At 46.4% G+C, this 26,059-nt stretch overlaps 1 long non-coding RNA gene across 2 annotated transcripts in view; it reads left to right on the top strand.

Annotated features, from left to right (window-relative positions):
- The window catches only part of LOC132534665 (uncharacterized), a 183,983-nt gene that overhangs the window by 73,657 nt on the left and 84,267 nt on the right, over positions 1–26,059 (top strand). For both annotated transcript variants that reach the window (XR_009546403.1, XR_009546404.1), the window contains one exon: positions 19,709–19,766. This is a non-coding gene — a long non-coding RNA (uncharacterized LOC132534665). The remainder of the gene's footprint in view (positions 1–19,708; positions 19,767–26,059) is intronic.

Below are 26,059 nucleotides of genomic sequence, written 5' to 3' on the forward strand. Positions count from 1 at the left end.
CTTCCAAATCTTACCATTGCGGATTTACAGCAATTGCCACAGATGAGAGTACAGCCCAAAGCGTCTGAACTGATGACTAGGGGTGGGCTCAGGAGGAAGAGGGATGAGCTCCTGGGAGTCCATCCTGTACCACACTTGGGCTCCAGCTCCTAGGAAATAGCAGACAACCATAAAACACTATCCCCATACATCCTCAAAGAGCTGCAGCCCGTCCCCGATTCCGATTCCTCACACCCCCCAAACAGCTCAGACCAGACAGCTAGTGTGTGTCTTGCTACACACTCCAGTTACAGCTAACACCGCTGGCATTCCTGCTCTGCTGTAGGCTTCTCCCTAGCTCACTGTCTGCTTCAGATTCAAGATCAGAATTGTAATAGGAGGATTATGAGAGTGAGGCAGGCTGATTCTCCTTCCCAGAGGCTGCTAGCCTGGGCTTTCTTGAAATCTTTCTTGAACTGCTCTGAGTCAGAACCGAGAAAGGGAGAATGAGATTTTGCTCTTTTGATGGGAAAATGGAAGTGGAGGTCAGAGGGAGGGGACAGAAGTGAGAGGAAGGGAAGTATACACCTTGTTGGAATCCATCCCTGTGAAGTCTTGGGCAAACCAGCTGTTCTCCCCCTGCAATTCTGAGTGGATGCCAGCTGCCAAACCTCCTACTTTAGATCATGATAAAGAACCAGGTAGCTGCTCTGAGTGGGATCATTTGTCAGGCACTAGGCAGCTGATGGACCCCATTGTGAAAGGACCATGATCCCCTGCTTCTCAGGCTGCTTTAGAGGATGTGGGGCGGGGATCCACAGTGAGGCCGTGGGAGGCAAATCCTATTTGATTTCTCCTGAAATGAACCTTGTCATTATCAGGCAGAGAGAGGGAGGCTTTAAATATTTCTCAGTGTTGTGTCATCCTTGCCTGTGAGGTGGTTTAACATAAGAATTTCTCCCAAGTCAGAAGAGCAGGTTGTTATTTCATTTCACTTCAAAGGTACACTTCACAGGTTCCCCCAAAAACCCCTGATTTGCAGTGGTGGTGATGTTATCAGATCAATGTCACTTTAACACAAAATATGATTAGATGAAAGACAGGTTTTGTGTTTTGTCCCTCAGCACACTGCTGTCTTGGTGTTGACTCACAGATGGCTGGCATTACTGGGTCGCCAAGCAGTTCCTTCACTGGACTTTGAACAGCACGTCTCTTATGACTGGTGGTGACCGATGTTCATGCTTTAAATTCTCATTTGTTTTCTTCGATCGTTTCTCCCATTCTGCTTTGTTAATGATTACGCATTGGCAAGGCTTGCTTCTGTTTACTCTAAGATTTAAATGTCTTGTGAAAGCAAAACACACACACAAAATTATATATATGCCTGTGAATAATATGTACTACCACCTCAGAAAGAAAAAATACATTATCAGGAATTCTCCAGCCACTCAGAGATACTCTTTTAATATTCTTGAGAGTCCCTTAAGACTTCATTTATGAATATTTTTTTTATTTCACATTGGATCTTTTGTCCTCGGTTCCAGAGTCCTGGAGCCTGAAATCTTGCAAGTGTCTGTTGCCTTTGGTCTGCAGGTTCAAAACTGACTAATGAACAGAGTTTGTCAGCTCTCCCCAGCGCTTCTTTGAAGAAGGGGTATCCATTTGCCTTCCATTTCCACTCAAGAAAGATTAGAGGGATAAACGCAGGTATTTGGTTCTCAGTGGAGAATTTTTTTTTTTTTTTTTTTTTTTTACTAATCTTAAAAGACTCATTTTACTTCAGAAGAGATGATTTCACATGAGAGGGAGGGAGAGAGGGAGAGGGAGGAGGGGGAAAGAGAGAGAGGGAGCCAGAGCAGTACCCTCCTGATACATGCAGCAGGCACTGGGGATCAGACTGTGAGCCTCAGGCCTGTAGTCTACATGCTAAACCGCTGCCTTGGCCTCTGTGCTGAGTTTACAATGTGGACCCTCCACCCCCTACCCCCCAGCATAACTGCATAGCAGTGATCCCATTTCCCATTTGCTGAGTCACTGTCTGACTTTGCTAAGTAATAAACAGCCAAAGGTTCATCCTAATCCCTACAGCAAACATTTGAATGTGTTCCAGTGGCCCAAGACAGAGGTGTAAATAAAGAAATCAATAATTAGAGGATCCCAGATAACAGAACAGAACATTTTGAGAGAGAGCGTCCAAGGTAGTTGTGCTTTTTTCCAGTCCTGCATTCCTCTACCTTCCAGATACTCCTGTGGGAGGAAGCAGATGATGGGATCCCTCCCCTAGAGACAGGTTTCAGCATCCAGGCTGGGTTCTAGAGCATCACATGAAATCACACCTTTCTGCTCACAGTGGTCTGGTCAGTGAAGGACTACTACTGTGTCTGGCCCTAGATTCAGTAGGAGAGTAATGTCACCTTGGTCACTATATAGTAAGTACCTATCCTACACTATGTCATGCTTTGTATGATTGCTAGGACTCAACAGTAAGCCTACAGATATTGTTCAGCTCTCCTGGAGCTTAGAGTCAGACGGTGGGGTCTAATTCTAGGGGAGGTAGACAACAAATAAGATCAAGAAATCAGTAAATAACAGAGCGAGTGACTGAAGGCTGGGTGGTAGCACACTTGGTAGAGAGCACAGGTCACCATGCCTAGAGGCCAGGGTTCACGTCCCCTGTCCTTACCTACAGGAGCGAAGCAAGCACCAAGGCAGTGCTGATATTATCTCTCTTTCTTCAGATTGCCTCTTTCTTCCTATTTCTCTCTGTCTCCGTAAAAAAAAAAAAAAGAAATAAAAAAAGGAAAGGAAAGAAGAAAAAAGGAAAGTGAAGGGAGGAAGAAAGGAAGGCAGGGGAAAAAGGAAGGAGGGAGGAAGGAAGGAAGGAAGGAGGGAAGGAAGGAAGGAAGGAAGGAAGGAAGGAAGGAGGGAAGGAAGGAAGGAGGGAAGGGAGGGAGGAAGGAAGGAAGGAGGGAAGGAAGGAAGGAGGGAAGGGAGGGAGGAAGGAAGGAAGGAGGGAAGGAAGGAAGGAGGGAAGGAAGGAAGGAGGGAAGGGAGGGAGGAAGGAAGGAAGGAGGGAAGGGAGGGAGGAAGGAAGGAAGGAGGGAAGGAAGGAAGGAGGGAAGGGAGGGAGGAAGGAAGGAAGGAGGGAAGGGAGGGAGGAAGGAAGGAAGGAGGGAAGGGAGGGAGGAAGGAAGGAAGGAAGGAAGGAGGGAAGGGAGGGAGGAAGGAAGGAAGGAGGGAAGGAAGGAAGGAGGGAAGGGAGGGAGGAAGGAAGGAAGGAGGGAAGGGAGGGAGGAAGGAAGGAAGGAAGGAGGGAAGGGAGGGAGGAAGGGAGGGAGGAAGGAAGGAAGGAAGGAGGGAAGGGAGGAAGGAAGGGAGAAGGAAGGAAGGAGGTAAGGGAGGAAGGAAGGAAGGAAGGGAGGGAGGAAGGAAGGAAGGAAGGAGGGAAGGGAGGGAGGAAGGAAGGAAGGAAGGAGGGAAGGAAGGAAGGAAGGAAGGAGGGAAGGGAGGAAGGAAGGGAGAAGGAAGGAAGGAGGTAAGGGAGGAAGGAAGGAAGGAAGGAAGGGAGGGAGGAAGGAAGGAAGGAAGGAGGGAAGGAAGGAAGGAAGGAAGGAAGGAGGGAAGGGAGGGAGGAAGGAAGGAAGGAAGGAAGGAGGGAAGGAAGGAAGGAAGGAAGGAAGGAAGGAAGGAAGGAGGGAAGGGAGGGAGGAAGGAAGGAAGGAAGGAAGGAGGGAAGGGAGGGAGGAAGGAAGGGAGAAGGAAGGAAGGAGGTAAGGGGGGGAGGAAGGAAGGAAGGAAGGAAGGAAGGAGGGAAGGGAGGGAGGAAGGAAGGAAGGAAGGAAGGAGGGAAGGGAGGGAGGAAGGAAGGGAGAAGGAAGGAAGGAGGGAAGGGAGGGAGGAAGTAAAGTAGGAAAGAAGTCGGGAAGGAAAGAAGGAAGGAAGGAAGGAAGGAAGGAAGGAAGGAAGGAAGGAAGGAAGGAAGGACAAAATGACCACCAGGAGTGGTAGAGTTGTCATGCAGGTACCTTGCCCCAGTGATAACCCTGGTGGCAATAACAACAACAACAAAATGATATTGAATGTAAGAAAGTGGTGTATGGTAGAAAATTAGAGAGGGTAACCAGATAGAATCTGACTAGGCTCTAGCCCAGAAATTCTGTCTTCAATCCGATACTGCTAGAATTACAGCAGAGACCAAAAACATGAGATTGTTTTCCCAAAAAATGAACTATTGTATTTGCGGGAAGAAATTGTTTCTGTGATTATTAATCATTTTCTAGGTAAGCAACGAAGACTGCACCACTGTTAGAGAAAGAGAGAGAGAGAGAAAGAAAAGCCGGACTGTCATTTGCAGCACGCGAATGTGAAGAGGTTAGAATTCCTAGTTTCCCCCGAGAAGGGGAGGACTAAGAGGAAAAGAAGGCGGTGGGCAGAAGGCAGGGAGAGAGACACTTTGTCGAGATGAAAAATAGCAAATGGTGATGTTTCTCCCAGAATCAGTCCACCTAAAACGTCAGCCTGCTTGGGGTGCTTCAAGTCCCCGGTGGGTTTGCTGGCACAGAGTCAGCAGAAACAGGACTCCAGAGCTGGCTGGCTCCAGCCCTTGTCTCTCAACACCGGCCAGACCTGGAGCGGCAGTGCTTCACTGACAGTGTGCACACACTACCACGCAGTAGGACTTTGGTTTGAGCCCAGTGCCACAGGTCTCTTTCCCCCCTTCTGTATTTCTCTCTGTCCTTACTAAAAAAAAAAAAAAGAGGATTCATTATGCAGTCACAGAGCCCCAGCAATAACTCTGGTGGCAAAATAAAAATAAAACAAACAAACAAACAAAAAGCCTTTTCTTTAAGTTATTCCAGGATGCAGTCAGAACTACCTAGATTATTCAGAATAATCTACCTTGCTATGGTCATCTCACTAGGAGCTTGTGTTCATCTGCAAGGTTCTTTGACACTAAACACCTCAAAGAGTATTCCACTGAAGAACAGACTGGCCTTGCTAGGTTGACACATAAAACTAAACAACAACAAGGAAAAGATTATGTAGCCTGTGTATGTGTTTTCTGAGCATCTTTATTGGGCCATGTATAGTCAACTCCTACAATAAATAACTTTCCATTTAAGACAACTTTAAACACACTTCTGGCTTCAATGTGAAAAACATGCTTCTGTCTTTTCAACTATCTATATGTGCCAAGACCAATAGAAATTCATTTTTAAACGTGATGATAGATCGGTGTCTTGGCTTGGTAGATCCGGAACACCAACACCTTTCAAGCTCATATATTAAGAACAAAGCCAAAGCCCAAGCGTATCACGTGGTAGTTGCTTATGCTACTGCTACTCTCTGGAGAGCCAACAACACACTACTCTCTCCCTGGCTTTGTCTGTTGGGCTCCCAGGAGTGTGGGCATTGTGTGATAGCAAGAGACAACCATGGAGATCTTTTTGTCAGTAGTTGGGCCAGGGTGGGACATAGGACCCATTTTTGGCCGGAGGAGGGAAGACTTACTGAAAATCTAATGGGGGTTTTCCATGTCACTTTAATGTGCAGATCAGACACTGAAGAAGAAAATTCTTTTGCCTACTCCTCCTCCTTCTCCTCCTCTTCCTCCTCTCCTGGAGCCAGTGGAGCAAGTCTGCTATTCTGGAAAGCTCTGTAGCTCACATGTGACCATGAAGGGGGCAATAATGTCACTCTGCCAGTGGCAGAGTGAAGAGGAAGAGCATTGTCCTGAGGACAGCTGTTGAGCAACTGAACTGATCTGGGACAGTCCCTGTTTAGGTTTTAAATTAAAAGCACGTCTCATATCGGGGTGCTAGAAAATCAAGACATGCTACGGGCAAATCCCCACGTGTTGGGGAGGGGGTGTCGGAGGATGCCGTTGCCAGTTGAAAGAGCTACCCACAGCCCAAACCGGGAAACGATGGCAGCAGAATCAGTGGAGCAGGATGGTCAAATATCTGCGTGTCCACACCACTGTGAATAAATGATTGTAAATACAAGTGAAGGGGGGAGAACAGAACATTCTTTCTGCAGGAGACTCTCGTTTCGGTTATGCAGATGCTCCGTCTGCAGGGGAGGAGCATGAAGACTTCCACTGCTCTGTGTGGACGCTGCTCCGAGCCTCCCACCTATGGCCACACTGTGCAGTGAGGGAGCAAGAAGCTGGCCAGTGGGAAAAGCGTATGAATTATCTCTTGATGCTGGAGCAAACTTCCCCGGAGACTGTGGTGTAAAGCAAAACAAACAAACAAAAAAAGCGTCGTTACCCCTCAGTCTTGTGGATTGCAGCTCAAGGCCTGGCTTAAGATTCCTTGTTTGCAGGCATGTGGGCAGGCTGACTCCTCTGGAGCTTCTAGTGGGGAATACCCTGGGCGGTTCTGGTTTTTAGAAGCTACTCATGTTTCTTGGCTCACTCCTTCTTCCTCGTCCTCCAAGCCACCCCAGCTTACTGGGACAGGTGTAGAACTTCTCACTTTCTCCACTCTGAGCTTCCTTTATAAGCCTGCAGACTTGGAAACTCAATTCCTTTTGTGATTGGAGGTCTCCTTTGTCATATGACGGACTTATGCTAGTGACAGGTTCCCTAGACCAGGGAGATGTTCTTCCAGATGTAGTTAGCAGTGCTCACTCTGCTCACCACGTCTGGCAAATGTAACGTCAGGGGGGAGGATACTTCCAGGAACTGTGGTGTCGTGCTGAGTCCCTTAACCTGGCTGTGATGACAGCGGGGCTTCACCTGACTGTCCTCCTGACTGTCCTACTTCTCCAGACCCATAACCACTGTCTAATTATGGAAAAAATGCCAGACGATTGAGGCCCACCTCCAGAGAACACTCTTCCTCTTTAAAGGACAGTTCCTCTTTCCAGCAGTCAAAGGGCAAGGTGCAGGCTAGTAGGCTGTCTGCAGAAACGGGACCAGGGAAAGAAGCCAGTGGTCCCCTGGAGCTTCCCCAAAGGAGCAGATGCTCCAGTCACCTTGACCGCCCGCTCTTGAGACCTGGGCTGGTTGTCTGAGCCACAGAACCAGGAGAGAATTGACCGACGTGATTTTAAGCTCGATGTGTGTGCGGCACTCTCTCAGCTGTGCTCAGTGCAGGGCAGCATGGGAACTGACACACAAACCAAGTACCAGCTAACCCAGCTCCCCGGATTAGTCAGTTCAGCGGTCAGAGCAGACTCATCCCACCCTTAGGTGGTGACTCAGCAGGCAGAGGGTCTCATGTGTGAGGCACTGGGTTCGATCCCCGGCACCACACAGGGACCCCCATTAACAGCACAAGTGGATTCCATGGGTAGCGAGGCAGTGCTTTGGTGTCTCTCCTTCCATTCACCGCATGTGTCTATATATCTGTCCACCTCTCAAAAATATGGAGAGAATAAAAAGTGGGCTGGGGGAGGGACTCAGTGGCACGGCCAATGCACAGGTCCCTGGGCTCATTCCTGCCACAGCATGAGACTGGAAGGGGGCACCCACTGGGCTGCCCAGCCCTGTCCCCAGCATGAGAATGGAAGGGACACTCACTGGGCTTCCCAGCCCTGTCCCCAGCATGAGACTGGAAGGGGCCGTCTGCAGGGCTGCCCAGCCCTGTCCTCAGCATGAGAATGGAAAGGACACTCACTGGGCTTCCCAGCCTTGTCCCCAGCATGAGAATGGTAGGGGCCATCTGCAGGGCTGCCCAGCCCTGTCCCCAGCATGAGAATGGAAGTGGCACCCACAGGGCTACCCAGTTCCATCCTCATAGCATGAGAATGGAAGGGGCACCCACTGGGCTACCCAGCCCTGCCCCCTAGGTCCTGTATGTTGGCAAGGCTGCAGCACACCCCACCCAGACACTTGCAGACCCTCACAGAAGTGCAGGTCAAGACCACTCCTGTTTCATCATCTGTCTAGTTTGTACCTTGACCCCCTGCACTGCCCTTGCACAGCAGAGGCAGACAGGAGCTGCATCTCATGTGATATTGCAGGGGTGGGGTCTCAGAGCTGACTGACAGCCGGTCACCCCTAAAGAAAAACACATTTTCTGCTCATGCCGTGAGTGTCGCCCTAATAGGGGTGGTCAAGCTTCAGGTCACCATCATTTCACAGGGGAGTGTGGGGCCCTTGCAGTCTGCTGCCTGAGCTCCTCTCCTCCCTGACCTCCTCCAGCACAGACCCCTAGCTCCGGGGATCTAATGATCTGACCACTAATTCTGGGAGAGACAGCAGGTAGAGGACAGGCATGGAGGCTTGTGACTTCCTGAGACTTGTCTTTGGTTCTGAAGAAAAAGCCAGAAAAATCTGCTCTGAGAATCAGAGAGCCTTGCTCTCCTTCTCAACCTGCCTGCTGGAACAGAGGAGTAAGAGCCCCTGCACACAGTCGCAGCTACCCAGGGTGCGACGGAACTGCTGCTCCCTTGAGTTCTGCAGTCAGTCACTTAATGGTGTTTTTCCTGTGCCCATGGTTATCACACCTCTGAAAGTGACTAAGAAAGGTGTTTTTTTTTTCTAGCAAGACACACACACTCACACACACACACACATTTTCCACCAGAGTTTTGCTAGGACTTCATGTCTGTACAATTCCGTCATTCCTGGTGGATTCAAAAAATATTTATTTTACTTTAATGAGAGAGATATAGACAGACAAGCAATACTCAGTTCTGGCTTATAGTAGTGCCAAGGATCGAACCTGGTGGATTTTTTTCCCCACATAAAGGGGGGAGACAAAGAGAGAGAGAAAGAGAGAGAGAGAGAGTGAGACATGGAGAGGGAGACAGAGAGATACTACTCTACTCATCCTGAAAACCTTCATGTGTCACCCACATGTGGAGACTGGGAGCTTGGATTAGGCCCTTCAGCATGGAGAAGTACACACTTTGCCAGGTGAACCATCTCCAAGTCACCTACCTATATGCTGTTTATGGGGCTGGGTGGTGGTGCGCCTGGTTGAGCACATGTTATGACGTACAAGGATGGGGATTCCAGCCCCCGGCCCCCACCTGCAGGGGGAAAGCTTTGTGAGTGGTGAAGCAGGACTGCAGGCATCTCTCTGTCTCTCTCCCTCTCTGTTACTCACCTTCCCTCTTGATTTCTGGCTGTCTTTATCCAATAAATAAATAAAGATGATAAAAAAGACTTTAAAAAACGCTGTTTGTGTGGCCACGGAGGCGGTGCAGTGGATGAAGGGCTGAAGCGTGGGAGTCTGTGTTCAAGGCTGTGACTGCATGTGTCCAAGGGATGTTCTGGTTCTTCCTCTCTCTCTCTCTCTCTCTCTCTCTCTCTCTCTCTCTCTCTCTCTCTTTCATAAACAAAGAAACCTTAGATGAAAATGCTATTTATTTAGGAAAGTGTCAAGTTTCTCCACATCTAAAGAGATCTGTGCAGTGCATTCTTGTCCACACTCACCCAGAGTTCCCAGGCTTCCCCTTCTATTCTAAAGTTCCCCAGAAGCACTCCTTGCATCACAGCCAAGGCTGCCTGCTCCGGTAGGCAGGTCTTTCGTTTTATCTATGTTGATCAACTTAACACCAGTTTCCATTTCTGTAGGGCTGCAGGGGAGGAGCCTCACCACACCTGCCACCAAAGTTGCAGTGCCATCACACCAAAAGACCCCTTCACCCACTTTTCCTAGGCCCCCCTATAGTTTTCACCAAGCCTAGGAGTTAGCTTTGCTGGATATTTTGCAAGTTTGTTTTAGTTCTATCCTGCACGTGTGTGAAGTCACCTGGTAATTGTCTTTCACTTCCTGATTTGTTTCACTTAGCATGATTACCTCGAGTTCCATCCACTTTATCCCCAAAGGCGAGATTTCATCTTTTCCAGTGACTGAACAGAATTCCACTAAGTGTCTACACAGTCATCTATCTGCCAGTGGGTGTTGCAGATGATTCTGTGTCTTGGCTATTGTGACCAGTGCTGCTGTCAGCATAGGGGTGCACTAATGAAGTCTCCTAATCTGTCGTGTTGCTTCTAAAAAGGCTAGCAAAGATTTGCATGCGCTGAGTGCAGCTTCAATTATTAGATGTATTTACTTGCATTTAATTAATTCAGAAACTGACAGGTGCAGAATAACCAAGTTATAAGATAATAAATCTTGGAACTTTGTGTGTGATTCTAGGTATTTGCCTTACACCATTACTCAAAGTTTCCAGGGACCAGGATATGTCCAGGATGAACAAAACATTGACATTTGCCACATAAGGGCTGCTATAAAATTCAAATTAACAAACCATTTCTCTAATCACTCACTGTCTGCCAGGCTAGATTCTGTGCATTGCCAAGATGACTGTATCCCTCACAGAGCTTACCATCTGTCAAAGAAGCACATGACCTAGATTTATATGGCTTTTTCTTTTAATTAATTAATTTCTATTTGTGGTTAACAGTGAGTTAAAAGATTGTAAGATGACAGTTCCACCATCAAAGTTCTCTCTCTCCCTTTCTTCACCTCCCAAAGATAGTCCTCACAAATTGTTAGAAATTGTTTGCTTCTGGGTGTTAGTTTTGTTTTGTCTTGCAAATTCATATATATCAGTTCTTTAGATTCCACATGTGATTGAGACATCCTCCTAGGTGTCTTTCATCTCTTCACTAATTTCACTGAGCACCATCACATCCAGTGCCATCCATTTTGCTCCAAAGGACACACTCTGACCGTTTTTGACTGCTGAGTGCTATTTCATAGAGTATATACCCCCAACTTCTCTGTTTAGTTATCTGTCGGTGGAGAATTAGGCTGCTCCCACTCTGGCTATTTTGAAAAATGCAGCTCTGAACATTCTAAGTCGCTTCACATTAGTGTTCGCCTGTCCTTTGCATAGCTACGAGTGGTATTGCTGGATTTTACGACACTTCTGGTTTTATTTGCTTATGGACTCTCCATCCAGCCTTCCACAGGGGCTGCACCAGTCTGCATTCCCATCAGCGGAGGAACAGAGTCCCTTTTTCTCCACAACCTTGCCAACACCTGTCACTTTCTGATTTGCTGATGTAAGCCATTTTTACAGTTGTGAGATGGAACCTCAATGGAGTTTTGACTTGAATTTCTCTAATGATTAATGAAGTGGAACATTTCTTCTTTTCTCTGTAGACCATGTGTATCTTTTCTTTAGAAATCTCTCCATTTAATTCTTTGGCCCATCTTTTAAAATTTTTTTCCTGTGGTTGAATTGTACCAGTTCTTAATATGTATTTAGCATCAGTCTCTTGTCAGATGTGTGATACGCAAATATCTTTTCCCATTTACTGAGTTCCCTGGTTATCCTGTGTCATTTGTTTCCTTTTTTCTTCCTTCCTTCCTTTCCTTCTTTCTTTATTTCTCCCTCCCTCTTTCTCTGTTCCTTCCTTCCTTCCTCCCTCCCTCCTTCCCCCTCCCTCCCTCTCTCTCTCTTTCTTTCTTTCTTTCTTTCTCTCTCTCTCTCTCTCTCTTTTTTACCAGAGCACTTAGCAGCTGGTTTATGGTGGTGCAGGTCACTGAATTTCTGAATTTGGGACTCCAGAGCCTCAGGCATGAGAGTCTCTTTACATAGCCATTATGCTACCACCCACACCCCGTGTCATTTGTTTTCAGTGCATAGAAACTATGTAGTTTGATATAGTCCCATTTATTTACTCTTGTTTTCATTTCCCATGCCCATGGAGTTGAGGCTCCAAATGCATATTAGACATGAAGATCCTGCAATGTTTCACCAGTGTTTTCATCTATAAATTTTAGAGTTTTGGCTAATATCCAGGTCTTTGATCCACTTCGTTTGGATTTGTGTGTATGGTGTTAGTGGTCTGTTTCACTTTTCTACATGTGGCTGTTCAGTTTTCCCGGTTCCATTTGCTGAAGAGATTTTTCCTCACTTCATTGAGTGGTTTTAGCCCCTTTGTCATATACTAGGTGGTTGTATATGTGTGAGTTCATTTCTGAACTCAGTTCTGCTCCATTGATCTAAGTCTCCATTTTTATTCCAGTACCAACTTGTTTTTAATTACTACTGCTTTGTAGTATAAAATGAAATTGGGGAGGATGATACCTCTGCCCTCCCTGTGCTTTGGCTGTGTGTGTGTGTGTTGCTTGTTTGGTTTTTTTTTTTTGTGGTTCCACACAAATTTTTGGACAAATTATTCAATTTGCTTGAAAGATGTTATTGGCATATTGATAGAGACTTCACTGCAACTATAGGTTGCTTTTGGTAGAATGACCACTTTAATGGTGTTTATTCTTCCAACTCAGGAACTTGGAATGTTCTTCAATGTCTGTGTGTCTTCCTCTGTTTCTTTTAACAATGTCCTCAATGTCCTATAGTTTTCTTTGTAGAAATCCTGCACCACCTTTATGAGTTTCACCCCAAGGCATTTTATCTTTTTTAGTTTGATTATAAATGGGAACGAGTCTTTTATTTCCCTTTCTTCTGACTCCTTGTCTGTATACAGAAATGTAACAGATGTGTGTATTAATTTTGTAACCTGCTACTTTACTGAATTTATTGTTTTATTTTTTTGGTGGAGTCTTTGGGGTTCTTTATCATGTTACCAGAAAGTAGTGACAATTTGATTTTGATTTTCTATTGTGTTAGCATCTATATGAATAATTAGAACAATCATGCCTACAAAGGCAGAAAGCACTATTTTTTTTTTTTTTTAGGATGCCAGGGGATAGTTTGGTATCAATATTTGGGAAGTGACCTCCGCTGAGCAGGAAGTTGTTGTATTTCAGGATGTTTACTTATTGCAGAACACACATTCAAGTTCACATCTCCACCCTGAACACAATCTCAGGTACATTCTGCTTATATCAATAGTGTCTAAAGGTTGCTTACACCTTACATTGTTGAGTGGACTTGAAATTTCGTATGTCTGGAAGATATTCTAGCACCTACTTCTAGCACAATGTAAACATTTTTTTGAGCTCCTTACTGTGCCAGAGATACAATCATAACCCCCAGTCCCACCCTTTTGTTAGGAAAGCAGAACCTCCTGGGTTCTGCCGGTTGAAAAGATCTTGCAGACTTCCATGCTTCAGATGTTCTTCAATTACACAGCCGTGGAAGATTACACCTTCCTTCTCCAGAGATGTTCAAATACAGGTTTTGCTCCCCAGGCTTGCTGCAGAGGTTGCAATTACCCTCCCTTTTAGGATTTATGATCTACTTGCCCATTTTAAGAGGCACAACACACGTTTTTCAAATGCTTTTGCTATTTCTCACTTTACAAGCAATTTACATGCATGGCAGTCCAACCTTCATCAACTGATAGTTCCCAGGATCAGGTCTTTTGACGGGGCTGTTGTAGCCTTGTGGTATAAGGGCATAGGCTAGGGTGTGGATGTCTTGAATTTTATAGTAGTATTTCTCCAACTTGCTTTGTGCCTGGAGTCAAGGTTCCACCTCCTCATTCCTCCAGATCCTGCAGAGATGTGATATGACCTCTGTCTCTGGGGGTCCCAAAACTTTTTCTGCCTACACCTAGAAACATCTGGCAGTGGCACAGCACAGAGAGTGCCATGCTATCTCCCAGGCAAAACCATGTTCCTGGGGCAAGGGTGACCCACTGTGTAAACCTGAGGATAGACTCTTTGAGGACTTCAACAGAATCAAGATGGCCTTTGCTTCATCTCTGTTTGGAAATAGATTCCGTACCTTATGTAAATAAGGATGATATTCTCATTGCCCAGAAGACAATAAGAGTTTTAAAGTTACAGGAAAAAACAAAGTGACTTTGTACTCAATTTGAAGTCTCCCAGCCCAAGTCATTCACATCTATGTTTCAAGAGTAGAGAGCCAAGTGAGGTCTTAAGAGACATTATCTTTTTAAGTTCTGAATATTCTATGTAGGTCACAGATAAAGTCATGAGGGCAAATGGTGTTCATGCATCATTACCTCTTATATTTCATAGCATTTTCTCCGTCTTGGAATTAAAATTAAGGCTGTGTACTTACCATAAATAAGGAAAGGGATAAGAGCTAACATTTACATGGCATTTCTTGAAAATTAATTAATTCAGTAGCAAGATAAATATTATATCTTTGTGGCAGAAAGCTGCCTACATTGTATAACTAAATTATTTATTACTTGAGAAATGTTTTAGTTGGATGGGGATTAGGTAAGTGGGGGTGGGGGTGTCTGCCTCACCGAGTGTTCTTTGCTTACCTGCGTGAACAGTTCTGTGTTCTCAGGGAATGTGCCTGGTGGTTCATCAGCCACAGTGCTTGCCCCACAGCTGTGGCCCCATGGCCATTGGGTCAGAAGTCCCTGCTAAGCTGCAAATAGCAACTAAGCAAGAAAATTATAAAGCTACCGTGTGAGGTAAATAAATGAGAAATGCTGATTTGGAAACTAGGAGCTGGAGATTCTCAGAGGAAGTCCAAAGGGCGCTTTTCTTTACATTTTTTGTTATTCTTTTTAAAAAAATTTTTTATTTATAAAATGGAAACACTAACAAGACTATAGGATAAGAGGGGTACAATTCCCACTACCAGAACTCCCATATCCCCTCCCCTCCCCTGATAGCTTTCCTATTCTTTTTCCCTCTGGGAGTATGGACCCAGAGTCATTATGGGATGCAGAAGGCAGAAAGTCTGGCTTCTGTAATTGCTTCCTCGCTGAACAAGGGCATTGACAGGTCGATCCATACTCCCAGCCTGTCTCCTTCTTTCCCTTGTGGGACAGGGCTCTGGGGAAGCAGAGCTCCAGGACACATTGGTGGGGTCGTCTGCCCAGGTAAGTCCTTTGCTTCTTAGCACTTCCATAGCTGGTGGGCACATTTCAGGACTCGAAACAACACCAAGCATCGTCTTGCAGCTCTGGAGGCCAGTGATGGAAGTGGGGCTCCACTCCAGGCCTCATCAGCAGCCATGGTCCTTTCTGGAGAGTCGAGAGGAAAATGCTTGCCTGTCTTTTCCAGCTTCTGAGCAGCCAGTGCCTTGGGCTCCTGGACTCCTTCCACTTAGCAAGCAGTGACTCTGACTCCCTTTCACCCCTTATCACTCCCGAACACAATCTTCTGCCTCGCTGTCCCTAGTGATTGCTCAAGAACACCTCCGCGGTCGGATCACCTCCGCACTTGAAGGCAAGCTCGTTGGCAAACTCTCTCTGCTTCACATGTGGCCGTAGGCCCCTCTGCCTTGCAGAGTAAATGTTCCAGAATTAGAGCCCTGGTCTTTCTTGGAGACGGGGTTCTGTTTTCTATCCAGTGTGGGCAGTATGAAACCGTGATGTGAGGGAGTGAAAGCCCACCCAGCACAGTCTAGAGTTTGGCATCCTTACTCCCCACCCCCATCAAAGCCTGCCACCTGTCTTGTGGTTTCATCTGCGACAGGTGGAAAAAGTCAGCCGAGTCAGAAAACCGAGCCTCTTCCTCATGATGTCTCACCCCCACCAGCTATATCCAGTGTTGCCACTAAGATTCTTCTCATTTCACCTCTAAATAAAAGAGAAGAAAAAGAAAGAAAGAAAAGAGGAAAGAGGCTGGGGGAGATAGCAGAATGGTTATACAAAGTGAATTTCATGACTGAGGCACTAAAGTTTCGAGTTCAATCCCCGGTGCCACCATAAGCCGGAGCTGGATAATGTTCTGGTAAAACAAAAATAAAACCTGAGGAAACCTTGTTTTTAAGAGCGCAAGACTGAGCTCAGAGTACTGCTCAGCTCTGGCATATGTGGTGCTGGGGATCAACTTTGCACCCTCAGGCCTACAAGCCCTGTGCTCAGCGTGCTGAGCTATCTCACCCATCCTAATCTTGCCTCGCCTCTCAGAGGTCTTTTGGCTTTCTTCTCTTGGTTGCATTCTTTCCTTTACTTTAGTCCCCCCCCCCTCCGCTCTCTTCTCTCTTCATTCCAATCAAAGCACTGATCCTCCTGGAAGCGCCCATGTTTAGAGCCTCTGGAGCTAGTCTGTCTGGTTCCCATTCACACACAAGATCGGGCTCTGCCAATCCTCTTGCAAATAAGTGTCTTCTTCTATTGGACTTGTTCCGCTTAGAATAACACGGTGAGCATTCATCCTGGTTCTGCAAAAGGCAGGATTCCTTTCCTTTCCATGGCTAAATCGTATTCTGTTGCATATCATCAATATTGCTCTGAACATTATCCACACATGATATTCCACTGTATATGCATACATATCAACACGTATGGTACTTTCTTCTGTTGTTTTTGTGTTCCGGCAGTTGTAAATACCACATGAGAGCTGGAATGTGGGCTCTGGCCTGGCTGGGGTGCCTGGAGCAGGTTCTCCAAGGTCCATAAAAAGGTGAAGTCCATAAAAAAGACAGATCTGGACTCTAAATTTAGATATCCATTCTGACCCAACTTCTATATAGCTTAAGCATTTAATGCACTAGACTTGAACAGTCATATATTTTTATAGCTGCAACTGATTTGAGCCTTACTGGCTATTTGAATTGTTTGTCTAACTTCTAACATGCATACATTGGGGTTTTCTCTAACCTTGTAACCCACTCCCACCCCACTTCCATGCCACCAGGCACAGGAAGCACCACTGTTAGCTGCCAGGCTGGCTAGTGTCTGTGCATAAGAAGCAGGCAGCGTGGGAGAGGTTCACGGTGGCTGCTGTAATGCCCAAGGTCATACGGGGAGGACACAGACCTGCACTCTTCTTCTAAGCTTTCAGTATCAAGAGCTACATGAGGCTGGGGTGGGGATGGCTTCACCTGCCAAAGTCCATGTGCAGCAGGGAAGACATTACAGAAGCCAGAACTCCCACCTTCTGCACCCCATAAAGAATTTTGTTCCAGGGGGCTGGGTGGTAACGCAGCGGGTTAATTGCCCATGGCGTAAACGCAAAGACCGGCATTAAGAATACCAGTTGGGGAGAGTTGGGCTGTAGCGCAGCGGGTTAAGCGCAGGTGGCGCAAAGCACAAGGACCGGCATAAGGATCCCGGTTCGAACCCCGGCTCCCCACCTGCAGGGGAGTCGCTTCACAGGCGGTGAGGCAGGTCTGCAGGTGTCTGTCTTTCTCTCCTCCTCTCTGTCTTCCCCTCTTCTCTCCATTTCTCTCTGTCCTATCCAACAACGACAACAACAATAATAACTACAACAATAAAAAATAAGGGCAACAAAAGGGAATAAATAAATAAAATAAATATTAAAAAAAAAGACTACCAGTTGGAGCCCCCGGCTTCCCACCTGCAGGGACGTTGCTTCACAAGTGGTGAAGCAGGTCTGCAGGTGTCTGTCTTTCTCTCTCCCCTCCTCTCTCCATTTCTCTCCTGTACAACAGCAGCAGCAACAACAACAACAACAACAATAACAAGAACGATAAACAATAAGGGCAACAAAAGGGAAAAAAATGGCCTCGAGGAGCAGTGGATTCATAGTGCAGGCATTGAATTCCAGAAATAAGAGCCTCCAGGAGCAAAAGAAAAAAAAAAGAATTTTGGTCCATACTCCCAGAGGGATAAAGAATAGGGGATGGGATACGGAACCCTGGTGGTGGGAACGGTATGGAATCTTGTTAATCACGATTAAATCACTAGCAAACATATTTTATTTAAAAGACTTTCCTTTCTCATACTTTATCCGTGGGGGCATGGAGGGACTGGGCTAGATCTGTCATTGCTGGGGCCTCACTGCACAGGCTGACTTTTTCAGATAGAAAGAGAAAGGAAACCACACCATGGACGCAGGGTTCAAACCCGGCTCATGAACATGGCAAAGCAGGCATACCATCTCAGTGAGTGAGCTCTCCGGCCACCCTCCACTTTTATGAGCACACCTCAGAAGACACACACGCCTCTCTCTGTTCTTCAGTTAGCAGACCCCCGCCCCCCCATGCAGGCTCCTCACGGAGCCTCATAAAGAATGCCAGCCACCGGACACTTAAGCTCCTTATCATATTCTGTGCTCACGGCAACGTTATGAGGTCAGTAGTGAAAGCCTGATTTTCCAGATCTCAGGTCGCCATCAATAAGTTCCTACTGTTAAAGCAACGCTTTGTGCAACAGTACAGAGTCATTCTCGCCCGGTGAACACTCAGCCAGCACAGGCACCGAGCAACTGAGAACCCTCCGTCTCTTGTCTCTAAGGCTTCCTCACTTCTAGATGCGCACAAGCAGAGTGGGGGCCTGAAAAGGGGCTTGGGACAGGTTTGGCGCCTGGCTTAAATGACATGTGGCTTAGGGTGCAGGTGGTGATGCACCTGGTTAAGTGCATACATGACCATGTGCAAGGGCCTGGGTTTGAGGACCTGCTCCCTGTGTATAGGCGGGATACTTCACGAGTAGTGAAGCAGATCTGCAGGTCTCTGTCTCTCTCTCTCTCTCCCTCTCTCCCCTCTCATTTTCTCTCTGTCCTATCAAATAAAATTGAAAGAAAAAACAGGAAAAAAAAGGGCCCCCACAAGGGGTGGATTGCTGTATAGGCACTGAGCCCCAGGGATAACCTGGTGACAGTTAAAAAAGAAAGAAAGAAAGAAAGAAAGAAAGAAAGAAAGAAAGAAAGAAGGAAAGAAAGAAAGAAGGAAAGATGACTTAAGGAGCCAGGAGACAGCTCATTTGGTAGAGTGTACACTCTACACATGAACATAGATTCAAGCGTCAGCTCCCACATAGAGGGAGCACCATGGGAGGAGGAGTTTGCATGAGTGATGGAGTAGTGGTGTTTCTCCTCCTTTCTCTTTCTTCCACAGATACACACACACACACACACACACACACACACAAAATCAACAATAACAACAGAGTCTGCCAGAGCAGTGGGGTTGTGTAGGTATGAAGCCCCAGTGAAAATACTGGAAAATAAAATAAAAGTGACTTTGCCTTAAGCAATTTTTTTTCAAGAAACCTCACTCTTTTCAAACAGCATCTAGTAGTTCAGTCAACAAGCACTTGTGCTTTTTAATAAGCTGCATGTTAAGTGATGAACAGATACAAGTAGCAGGATTTGTTAAATACTATTTTATGTGTTGAAAATGTTATATAGGTAGACTTAATTTTTTTAAATTATCTTCATTTATTTGATAGAGACAGCCAGAAATCGAGAAGGAGGATATATAGAGAGACAGAGAGACACCTGCAGCACTATTTAATCACTCGCAAAGCTTTTCTCCTGCAGGTGGAGACTGGGGGCTTGAACTCGGATCCTTATGTATTGTAACATGTGGACCACCACCTGGTCCCTAGGTAAACTTTTCTAAATTGCTAGCAACAATTGTAAAGTCTCCACCACTTGTACCACTGAGGAGCAGATCTCAGCCCCAGACTGTAGAATACATAATACAAACACTCCCTTACTTTACCAGTGAAAACTACAAGCTTTTAATGATTTCAGTTGCTGTCAGTAATTTGGCGAAGTATATTTCACAGACAGCCACTTATAAAACACTAAGTTTTATAGCAAGTAAACTCTATTATACTTGCCTTACTAGGTAGCCAAGGACTTGGGGAAGTCATTTATTCTGGGCCTGGCCATTTTGCTGTGTGGTCCTGGGACAGTTATTCCAACTCTGTGGACTCTAGTTCCTTCCTGTATAGAACAAGGACAACTATGTCTGACTTCTCTGTGAAGGATTGCGTGGGATAATGCATTCAGTATGGCACAGGAACGCACACAGTGTTTTCTCCAGGTATAATAGGAACAGAGATCATTGTGATGTGATTACTGTTATTTTAGTCTCTTACATCTCTCTTGTAAAACGGTGAGAATAATAACTGCATTGCAGTGAGAAATAAATAAGTGGCCTAGAATGCCCGCTGAACAGTAGGGACTCAACTGGCTTCCTTTTCTGCCTTTTCTAGATAGAACCAATGTGGATTTCTCTCCCCATTCAATGCTAGCACCTTTGATGGTTTTCAGGTAAGTCCTCTAGACTTTGTCTTACTTGTCTCAAAGTTTGAGGGTATCTTCTGCAGGTTTCAGCATTGATTGACATACCTGATGTTCAGTATGTATTTGGCCAAAATATTTGTTCCGTAGTCCCCGTCATGGGGGGTTGTTGGTTGAATCTGTTACAAACCCTGCCAGTTGTGACCAGTAGGAAATCCCTGCTTGCTGTTGGGGTTATTTCTGTGTTTGTATGGAGTTAGACCTGACTGACCCTGATGGTCATGCCTTTGCTGTCTAAAATCCCCTGAGGTTTACTTCCTGTTCTTTAGCCTGTGTGCACAGAAACATGTTCTCTGTGAGGCTTCTGTAGGATCAAAGAAGCTCTGGTTTGATGTGATTCCTGACATTGTCCATCCTGTGCTCAGGGAGAGCTCTCATGACGGCCACTGTCTCTTCCCACTGTGGTGACTGCATCAAACCCTTGAGTCCAGAGCTTGCTTCTTTGCTGCAATTGGTCACAGGATTGAGGCCTGGGCCAGGGAATTCACTCAGCCTCTTACGACATGGGGCCTGTGTCCCTGAGGCCCCAAAGCTGCTGTGGGTTCAATCACTGGCTGTGTTGTGTGCCGCAGTAGTGCTCTGTTACCTCTCTTTCTTTCACTCATTCTCTTTATTGATAATTCAAGTAAATCTTTTTTTTAAAAAAAAGAATGGAAGTCTTGGCTTCATCTGAGAATCTTAACTTGGTTTTGAGGAAGAGGAGAGAGAAAGCCAACTGTGAAAGTAGCTTCAAACTCTTTGAATTCAAAGCCAGAGAAAGCAGTTATAAAATGTGTCCTTCCTACTTCCTGGATGCAAATTATCTTCTGCTTTGGAATCTGTGGCATTTATCTCCCAATCTTGTGGTCTTCACAGGACCGGATTCAATGAAAATCTTCACTGGGCTTGCAGAGGAGAGGAGGTGTGCTGAGTGAGTGTATCTGCTTGGATGTGGGGAGACTTTGCATTTGAAATTGAGAGCAGTTCCTGCTGCCTTGACAATTTCTTGTTCTCTTTTGGATTATGGAAACAGTGACTGCAGGAAAGTCCGTATTTTTGTTCTCCATTGCTGCCTTTCTCCCCATCCCCATTTCTTCCTTAATTAGGATTATCAACCCTGTCAGTCCCACGAGCGAGGGGAAAGCCACGATTCTCCAGGCTTCTGAGCAGGAATATATTCAGAAGTAAGACCAGCTCCTGGCAGGAGAAGGGAATTATTGTGAACATTAAACAAAGCTGCTGTGGCATTCTAGCCACAGCCTGTGTCTAACTAGGAGCCGATGAAAGCGGAAGTCAGCTATTACTCTGATCAAATGGATTCCCATCAGACACGGCTTCTAGAAATTAGTCCGAACCCCAAAGCCGTAAGCCCCAGGTGTAGCAGAAAATGCGCTGCACACAGGAACTGGAGATAAGCTTGGCCTCCTTTGGGACCTCCAAGAAGCCTCAGGGGGCAGCTCTGTTTTCCTGTTGGTGGGCCTGAGCTCTGGGAGGCTTTATTGCATGGCCAGAAACATTCTCTCTCCGTGTGTGTGTGTGTGTGTGTGTGTGTGTGTGTGCGCGCGCGCACGCGTGTGCGCGCACGCGTGAGTATGCATAGCACTGTATTTGCCTAAGGAGAAAAATGTCTCATATGATCCAAGGGACCATCTCAGAGTTCAGTTTGATGACCTGCTGGACAAGACTTTGGAGCCATTCGTGTGTGTATTTGCTAAGACATGCGGTGTAAACTTGTCAGAAGCATCTTGGTGAGATCTGGGTGTTGGTGGTGACATAAGGTAGGGGGCGCAGAGGACTGAAGACACAGGCCACCAGGAGGCCCACACAGTGACTCATCTCTCGGGAGAGGCTGGGGCTTGCCTTCCTGGAATCGCCATGGTGCTGGAATTGGCCCCGCTCTGCCCTGCAAATGGATGAAGATACACAGAATGATTCATCTCCCAGGACTGTCATCTTCTCGGCATAAAGAGCAGCCTGGCCTGCTGACCACAGGAAAACCTGTGTGTGCCCAGGAAAGGCAGTGTTTAAGGGATGCAGATGAAGGCCCTTCAGGTGTGCTGTGTGTTTGCACTTTGCAAAACAGGAGCTACAAGCGGTCGGAGTGGTAAGATCTGTGCTCCGCAGATGGCCCTCAGAACACCCTCTGCCTCCCCGGGGAAGACATTCCTTCCAGGGTAATGAAAGAGAGGACTTTGACTCAGCACTTCCATACTGTTGTTTCTTCCTGTCTCAACCTGGTTTAAAAATTACACACACACACACACACACACACACACACACACCCCACCCCACCCCACCCCACCCCACCTCACACAGCATACACTGTGTACCCACTACACACTGTTCACACCACATGCATCACTGAGGAAGTGACCAGGCAGTCTCTGAGGTGTTGCTGCCTTTCCTGTCCCGCAGGAATCATCAGGCAGTTAAGTGAGCAGCGTGACATCAGGATGCAGTCACCACCCACACTGACTTGGGAGAAGTCTTGGGGTGACCACTGACCTTGGGTGAGCAGCAAGCTGAGTCCCATGTTCTCAGTGTGAGTCGCTGACGGAAGAGGTGGCGCCAGGCAGGCCCGCTGTGGAACGTGAGGAGCATGATTTAAGAGGATCCATGGTCTGGCATCCTCTGGGGGCGACGCTGGCTGAACGCCCCTCTGTAGCACCTGACACTGACACACAGCACCTACTCTGCAGCTGCCTGCCTGCCAACTTCCTGCTGGGTCTCTTTGCCGGGCTGTAGATAGAATATTCTAAAATTACTTAGGATTAACCATTCAAATAGTTCCCTAAGGGCCAGGGAGATGGCACAGTGTCTGAACAAAGGGTATATGCCCTTCTGAAGCCCCAGAGTTTCCAGGTTCAATCCCTCACTATATTGTAAGCTAGAACTGAGAAAAGCCTTGGTCTCTCTCATATGAATATATGCATATATGAAAATGTTTAAAACTTTAGAAGTACTTAGACTCTTGAGAAGAGGCTACACTCATAGCTGTACTATTTCTTGGAGTATTTCTGAGAAGGATAATTATGAGGAGCCTTAGATCCTTGAGAAGAATTCCAAGTTCCTCAGCAAAGTGCCCCGTAAATTCAAGCTCTAATTATCCAGGTCATGTTGTTATTATTTCCAACTAAGCAAGTCTCTAGATGTTCAGCTGGAAGTGGAAATGGCCTTGTGGAATGTGTTCCTCGGGGCTGTGAGGGGAGGATCCTGGGAAGGGCTGTATCCAGTTGGCAAAGGGCGTCGTGTGAGGCAGCACCTTGCCGAAGCCAGCGCCAAGGACGCTGGGACACAGTCTTGTTTTTCCTGTTTTCTTTTCTTTTTTTTTTTTTTTTCTTTGACTCCAGGGTTATAGTTAGGGCTCGGTGCTTGCACTACGAATCCGCTGCTCCTGGAGGCCATTTTCCCCCTTTTTGTTGTCCTTGTTGTTTATTGGTGTTGTTGTTATTGTTGTCATTGTTGTTGGATAGGAGAGAGAGAAATGGAGAGAGGAGGGAAAGACAGAGGTGGAGAGAAAGACAGACACCTGCAGACCTGCTTCACCGCCTGTGAAGCGACTCCCCAGCAGGTGGGGAGCCTGAGGCTCGAACCGGGATCCTTCCACCGGTCCTTGCGCTTCGCACCACGTGTGCTTAACCTGCTGCTCTACTGCCCGGCTCCCTCTTTTTAATTTTAATTTTGGCTTTTTATATTTTATTTATTTATTAGATAGAGAAAGAGAGAAATTAGAGGGGAGGGGAAGATAAAGAGGGAGAGAGACAGAGAGGCACCTGCAGCCCTGCTTCACCACTTGTGAAGCTTTTTCCCTGGAGGTGGGGACCAGGGGCTTGAACCTGGGTCCTTGAGTACTGTCATCTGTGTGCTTAACCAGCTGCGCCACCACCTACCTGGCTCATCTTGTCTTCTGTAAGTGAAGGCAGGCCCCTGATGTGTCTTGTGCTCCTGTCATCTGAGTGCCCCTTCCCATGATTGCTGTGCAATGTGGCACCAGAACGACCTTATTAGGCCTCAGCTCACAAGATGGAGAAATCATGAAAAATGCATCTAAGGGACTTCAGGTTCCACATCCATATTTTTCATTGTTCAGTTAACACTGACTAACAAAATAGTTTCATACCTGTATTGCACAACTCACTGCACAAATAACCCCTCCACCCAGCTCCACTGCCTCTCAACCTGTTCCCTCTGACAGCCACCAGTTTTCAGAGCCTAAGACACTGTTTACATTGGCATTTTTTGTTGCCAGTTTGTTTCTCTTATTCATATTCCATATGCGAGTGAGACCATCTGCTTGTCGTCTTTCACCTCTTATTTCACTTAGCGCAGTTGCCCCCAGTCCTGTCCATTTTGTCCTGCACCAAATACTGCCACCTTTTTAGTGGTATTTGTGGCGTATATATCCTATAAGTCTTTCCAACTGCACATCTACATAGAGGGAGAGGGGCAGCTGACAAACACTGTCGAAGGCAGGTGCAGGTGAAGGCCTCTGCTTGCTGCCACTACGGAAGTGTTTGTGGAGATGCCAGACGCACGGGGCTGCAGAAGCCCAAGGGTGAACTATCTCCATCTGTGAGGAGAGAAGTGGTCACTTCTGAGGAAAGCCTGGGAGAGAGGAGAAAGGAGTCAGGGAACTGTACGGTGGAGGGGGGTGGTCCGAGGAAGAAGAGAATGCTGGGAGGAGAAAAGCTGAAGGCTTTTAGCTTAGAGCACAAGGGAGGTTTGCAGGTTGAAGCTCATGGTCCCCACCTGTAGGGGAAAAGCTTCACAAGTGATAAAATAGTTCTGCAGGTGTCTCTCTGTCTTCCACCCCCTTTACATCCCTTTTCCTCTCAAGTTCTGACTGTCTCTATTCAATGAATAAAGATAATAAAATATTAAAACAAGAACAAAATTTAAAAATGTAAATTTGCTCTTGCATCTTCTTTTTTTTCTTTTTGCCAATATTAAAATATCCACATCTCTCTCTGTCTCTGTGTGTGTGTGTGTGTGTCTGTGTGTGTGTTTATTGATTTCAGACCAAGAGGCTTAGGCAACAGCCTACCTAGAATCAAAACACTTATTTCAGTTGTTGAAGTGAAATCAAAATAAAACTACTCTGTGGGGGTGGACGAGGAGGGCCCTGACTGTGTTCTTGCCTAGGCAGGAAGATGTCCAATAAAAAGGAAGGAGCCTGAAGAGGGAGGGTAAGGGAAGGAAAAGAGCTGTATTGCTCTGTATTGCTGTGATGGCAATTATTAGTGATTATTTTTAAAGAGAGTGAATATTTTTAAAATTGCATATTTCCAGATCACTTAACAATTCCAATGTTGTTACAATTTTATTTTATTTAAAAAACAAACAGACTTCATTTGGTGATCAGAATTCCTGATTACCTCAACCCATAGTCCTCTATTTCTCCCCCTGGGGACTATGTGAAAGTTGAAACAACAGAGCTGGTGCTATCATGAGGTGCCAACTCAAGCAAGAGGAGAAGGGGTCGGACCATGGCAGGCCTGGTGGGCTCTTGATATGCATCCTATCCTGCTGATGTTCTTGACTTTGTTTGTCCTGGCAAATGGGAGACCCTCTGCTCATCTGTATGGGGCCAGCACATCTAGGCCATCCAGTCTTCAGGGCTAAATCTTACCTTGGAGATGGCTGGGGTCCTGCTCTCTGCTGGGCCCCACCTCTGATTTCTGCGGTCCTGACCCATCCTCTGCCTGAACTCTGGAGAGCTTCACAAGGCTGTCAAGGGCATTCTCAATGCTGCTTGAATAAGTAAAATATTTTTGTTATATTTCTAAGGTTTTTTTAAATTAATTTTTATTTATAAAATGAAAATACTTATAAGACCACAGGATGAGAGGTACAATTACACACAGTTCCCACCACCAGAACTCCGTATCCCACCCCTTCCCCTGATAGCTTTCCTATTCTTTATCTCTCTGGGAGTATGGACCCAGGGTCATTATGGAGTGCAGAAGGTGGAAAGTCTGGCTTCTGTAATTGCTTCCCCACTGAACATAGGCATTGATTGACAGGTCGATCCATACTCCCAGCCTGTCTCTCTCTTTACCTAGTGGGGTGAGGCTCTGGGGAAGCCAGGCTCCAGGACACACTGGTGGAGTCCTCTGCCCAGGGAATTGCGGTAGGCAACATGGTAGCATCTGGAACGTGGTGGCTGAAGAAAGAGTTAACATATAAAGCAAAACAAATTGTTGACTAATCATGAACCTAAAGGCTGGAATATTGCAGATGAAGATTTGGGGGTCTCCATTTTGTAGATAGATAGTAGACCTATT

This window comes from Erinaceus europaeus, chromosome 19, assembly GCF_950295315.1.
Source record: "Erinaceus europaeus chromosome 19, mEriEur2.1, whole genome shotgun sequence".
NCBI lineage: Eukaryota > Metazoa > Chordata > Mammalia > Eulipotyphla > Erinaceidae > Erinaceus > Erinaceus europaeus.